Raw genomic sequence first — 5,755 nt, forward strand, 5'->3', positions numbered from 1 at the left:
TTAACCCTCTGTAGTTATGACCATGTTAGTATGTGGATATAATATTATAAACACTAAGAACATTTTGTGTATGTGCAGTATTAACTATCAACATTAAACAACAAAATATTAACAAACTAGTGTCAAAACTGACCAAATTGAGATTTCTCATTCTTTTATTTTCATAAGATGACATTTCAGTAGAAGTTGATAATATAGAACCTGAACAATGAGTGGCCTCAGGAAATCGCCATCATTTTCATTCAGTCGAGCTGCATACTTAGGAAACAGGAAGTGAGAAAAGTGTTGTCATTCGCATCTGTCACGGTGATCTCAAGCTGGACCGTGTTTATGTTTCCTAAACCATAGTTGTCAGGAGCTTCCACAGTGACGTAGTGTTGTGATGTTGTTTCTCGGTCCAATCCATGGTATGACTTTTTATGGTAATGGCCCCCGAAATGGGATCGAGGCTTAGTCTAAGGTAAAAGTAGAATAAATTAATTTTGTTAATATTTTCGTAGTTTTTGAGTTTTTGTTTCAGCCGTAAAAACATGTACACCTGCGATCAAATGTCAAGAGCTTTCTTAAGGGTGTAACAAGGATAAGTAAATTGAGTATTATTTCAATATTACCTAGTGTTCCTTCCATTTTTTATGTTTTCCTCTCGTAACGTTGCTACAGGTAAGTGAAGAAGTAAGAAACTCGGGTTCTAATTGGCTCTGGAATGATACTACTGTTTACTGATTGGTTCTGCGTTATTGTCTAGCTTTACATTATAACTTTGTATATGTGATATACTTCTCCAACCAGTGAAATTATTTCCTGAAATGGTACTTATCATTACCTAATTTACACCGAGCGACCAGAGTGAAAAAACCTAAACTTACTTGCAATGTGTTGAAGTTCAGTTTGTTTTATCCGTTAAAACAAAACCTGAGTTAGTTTTCTTTATTATTGTGTCTAAAGTCTGTTTAGTAGAGATTAATAAAAATGTCACCGTGTTTTGTTATACACCTAATGTCTTGTGTATTCCATTTCGCTAGCTCACACACCTGCCTCGAATTTATCTTGTATTCCTCTAGTTGCCTGTGAGTTAGTCATTGTATCAGATGACCATAAACCTAAATGTCTCCTATAAGTGTTTCTATGCTCATTTACCAGAATTATATCTAACTACTGTTTTAAGTTAGAGAATGGGGATAACTTCACGTCCAATGCTTCAGCGAGTTGTAAAGATTTTCACTGGCATATTTTTTATTGATGAATACTTTAATATAATAAATAGGAAAAAACTTTTAAATTTTAAATGAAAACAGTCTAAATTTTTCTATATGGATCACAATGCCAACCAAAATAGGGATTGAAAATCGTATTAAAATCTATCTAACTAGTATCATTTGTTTGTGTGTTTCTTATTACAGAATTTATTTTGTTCTGGATGCTTCTTATAGTAATTCTACGAATAACCAACGATCTCTATTTTTCATTAAAATTTTATTTTATTTTCCCATTTATTTGTTCAGCTTTTATATGTCCATAGAATGGACACAACATCTATAAACTTTCAGTATAGCCATATCTCTGATAGCTATAACTTTTACAGGAATTAAAACTACAACCACAAATTTATAGTATGTAACCCTAACTTTGGCCTACAGATTAGTGTATAAAGCTGCAAAAGTAGGGATTAAATTTTTTAACTTTGTGATAGTGGTTTTAATTCTTGTTTCATTACTTTTTTTGTAGCAGAATTCCTCCTTCATTTTAAAACTGTTGCTGTCTATCCATCGAAACGTATCGCCATCTGTTGGGTTGAATTGAGTTGAAAAGATATTTAAGTACGTGCATGATATGTTTACCATTTATATAAAAAAATGTATATATATTAATCGGAATGTTGAAAGCCGATACCTACCGACCAGTCATTTAAGTTGCAGAAATCTTGTAGCATTTGTCCGAGCCGTCTAGAGGCTAGCCCCACTGACGTGACCAGATAGGTAGTAGACGAAAAAGTTGCTGTTTTATAAATTTTTGAATTTTTATAGCGGAAACGCTAGCGACCTTTTTAGCGTATTATTAGTATATAAGCGCATAATATACCGCAACTAATACTTTGAATGTTCGTTTTTTCGCTAATGAATTTAATAGGGTGGTTTATTGGCACGTGAATTATTTGGAAACCTTATTGAACCCTACTATTAAGTACTAAGGTATGGATTAGATTCGTTATTAAAGTATAAATGCCGTAAGTCGAAGCCTTATGATATTATCGATAAAATATAATTTCTTTGAAGAAATACTTTTCTAAGCATAGTACGTTTGAAGTATAAGGATGATACCTTGAAATTCATTATTTTAATTTTTTTGTAGTCTAATGCGATGGGATTTTTCAATAGAATAAAAAAGACGCTTCATTAACGCCTTCTGATGGAATTATCTCGAAACGTCATTATCATCTTCTAAGTACATCCGAAAAGTTCCGTTGCTGCCCTAAACATTAAGAACAAATAAATAAGATAAACAACTTAATTACCATGGTCGATAAAGATAATCATTAAGCCTACTCATGTGAAATACATTATAAGAGTGAAAAAAAGACAAAATTAATCTAGAAATTGCGCACATAGAGCTCAGAGTATTCAATAGGACAATAAGAAAGTTTACAAATGTGTCGTTAAATAAAACACCTGTGTTCAGAAACATCTTAATAAGATTGCTCATAGTTATAATTACGTAAACCTAGTAAATACCATTAAATGCTAGAACATTATCTGATACAAAATCAACATAACCACAGAGTTATATACATATTTTCTTCCTAAAAATCAGCTTTAAGTACATTAAACGCAATATAAGATTACATGTTATAATACATTTATGTTAATTGAATTTGTTTTCAGAGTAGCATTCTCATCATCGATTTACTTCCCAAATGTTGTAAAATTTATAAGTATTTATTTATAACTCCCTCTGATTTCATTATAGGGATTAAAAGCAAACTAAACAAAAGTTGAAGATGATAAGGATACTCATGATTTTATTACAAATAGAATTATATCAACCGAACCAAATCATTTGACGTGAACTCTAACCTGATCATGATCAAACACCTCGGGAACGCTGTTTCCGATAACATTTACAGGAGCATGGACGTGAGCATTCTCATTTACTTCAGCAATATATTTTGTGGCTAGAAACGTTGACGTTTCGTCATTGACATCAGTCAAGATAATTGTAGCCTCCGTTTTAACACTAGGGACAAGATAAACTATTAAGGTGTCCTCTTGAGCCTATTATAAAACACAGAAGTTAGATTTATTCTGGTAATTAATCCCAGTTTAACACTAGCGATAAAAACTACGATATCCTTTTGAGCCTATGGTAAAATATAGAAGTTAAATTTGTTCTTGTGATAACTCCAGTTTGACATTAGGGATAGAACTAGGACGTCCTGTTGAGCCTATGGTAAAATATAGAAGTTAAATTTGTTCTTGTGATAACTCCAGTTTGACATTAGGGATAGAACTAGGACGTCCTGTTGAGCCTATGGTAAAATAAAGAAGTTTGATTCCTTCTGATAATAACTCAACTTAAACACTAGGAATGGACTAGGATGTCATGATTAGCCCATCGTAATATACACAGATTTCTTCTGGTAATAGCTTTAGTTTAAACACTGGGGTAGTACTATGGTATCCTACTGAGCTTATCTTAAAATACAGAAGATAAATTTGTTCTTGTGGTAGCGTCAGTTTAAACACTTGGGATAAAAATGTGGTGTCCTGTTGAGCATGTCGTAAAATACAGGAGTTGAGTTTGGGGATAAGAAAGACAAACACGATGTCCACTTGAACCTGTCGTAAAACACAGGGGTTAGATCTGTTCTTGTCGTAGCGTCAGTTTAATCACTTGGGATAGAACTGCGGCGTCCTGGTGAGCTTGTCGTAAAATACAGGAGTTGAGTTTGGAGATAAGAAAGACAAACACGATGCCCACTTGAACCTGTCGTAAAATAGAGTAGTTAGATCTGTTCTTGTCGTAGCGTCAGTTTAAACACTTGGGATAGAACTGCGGCGTCCTGTTGAGCTTGTCGTAAAATACAGGAGTTGAGTTTGGGGATAAGAAAGACAAACACGATACCCACTTGAACCTGTCGTAAAATAGAGTAGTTAGATCTGTTCTTGTCGTAGCGTCAGTTTAATCACTTGGGATAGAACTGCGGCGTCCTGTTGAGCATGTCGTAAAATACAGAAATTAGATTCATTCTATTAGTAACACTAGGTATAAAATAGACAACCAGGATGCCCACGTAAACCTGTCGTAAAATGCAGAAGTTACTTAATGTGTTCTGTAATTTTTACTAAATATTTCAATTTATGTAAATAACATCTACCCGAATATCTTTTTGCGTATTCATCTATGTAGTTGTAGATGTATCTTTCGGTTTATCTATTTGTTTAGATTTGTAAATGAAAATATCAAGTTTGTCTTATATTTGAACCATAAAATAGTGATTAAAGTTAGATCACTGTTTGTGACTGCATGAAGTATCCATATATAACTCTTAAAAACCAACAACTAGCAATATCTGATGTTATGACTGGACACGACATAATGGTTCTCATGCTAGATTGTGGATTCGAAATATACAAGGTTTGAGCCAGGATATGCTCCTGAAAACGTTCACTACTCTCAATTGAGTGAGGGGTATTTTAATTGTCATAGTTGTTCCCCTATTCGGTTAGGATTAGCTGCGTAGGTGGGGTGTTGCTTATTGGTTGCAGTCTCTCTGGCTAGAGATTCTAAATTAGAAACAGTTATACTTGAACCTTAAGTCTCAAACGTGGCCGTTGTACAAGACGTCGTTCAGGTTCTAAATACCAATACCATTATTTGAATTCGAGGCAAGGACAAAAGATGAAACAGATAAAATCATATGGGATTTACCTGAATCATACATAAAAAATTAACGTTCATGATGTTAGAAAAACACGTAGGTTCAAGAATACTTGATAGAAATGAATAAAAACCCTATAACCCGAGCGATTTCGAAAGGTCGACCTTTCTTCTTCTTCAGGGGCAAACTGGAAAACTGTCAGTCAATTTAGTCATTTATCAATTGATTTACTGTTATTTTATTAATTATTAGTAGTACTATGCATAATTTTTACATAAAGTTTCGAATGTAAACAAGAGAGGATTACGCTTTTAATGTAAATAAGTGAAAATAAAAACAGCTAATTACTGTAGCAACATAAATGATAATAAACCTGTCTTTTTGCATTATAGGTCTACGCCATTTCAATAAACATTTTGAACTCTGAAAGAAAATAGATTTTTATAAAATCTCACCTCAATTTCCAAAACGTAAGCACTATTGCTGTTCTCTGTTCTTTCCCTGTCTAACTTGTTTTTAACAGTGACGATCCCAGAAAACTGGTCAATCCCGAATAGAGAGTGTTCTGAAATTTTGCGAGTCACAATTGAAATGCATTTTCATGAAAACCAAATTATTTATAACTTAGACACTGTTCTTTATTTGAAACAATACTTAGGTGTTTATTAGATTATTGCTAGCTTTTGTCTCTTATTTCATTTTATGATATTTAACGTCTAAACCGTCATTTCTTTGCTAAGAAATTATACTTATAAAGAACCATTACACAGGCCTGCGATGGTTTTATTGTTAACACAGGTCTGCGATGGTTTTATTGTTAACACAGGCCTGCAATGGCTTTATTGTCTTGAAATGTTTACATGTTCTACAGTAATTCAT

General features: G+C 33.2%; 1 long non-coding RNA gene across 1 annotated transcript in view; it reads left to right on the plus strand.

Moving 5' to 3' along the window:
• Nucleotides 1-1,921: 1,921 nt before the first annotated feature.
• Nucleotides 1,922-5,755, plus strand: part of LOC111086486 — a 21,794-nt gene continuing 17,960 nt past the window's right edge. The window contains exons 1-2 of the long non-coding RNA XR_002611200.1: nt 1,922-1,932; nt 2,639-2,647. This is a non-coding gene — a long non-coding RNA (uncharacterized LOC111086486). The remainder of the gene's footprint in view (nt 1,933-2,638; nt 2,648-5,755) is intronic.

The sequence above is a fragment of the Limulus polyphemus genome, unplaced genomic scaffold (assembly GCF_000517525.1).
Source record: "Limulus polyphemus unplaced genomic scaffold, Limulus_polyphemus-2.1.2 Scaffold1139, whole genome shotgun sequence".
NCBI lineage: Eukaryota > Metazoa > Arthropoda > Merostomata > Xiphosura > Limulidae > Limulus > Limulus polyphemus.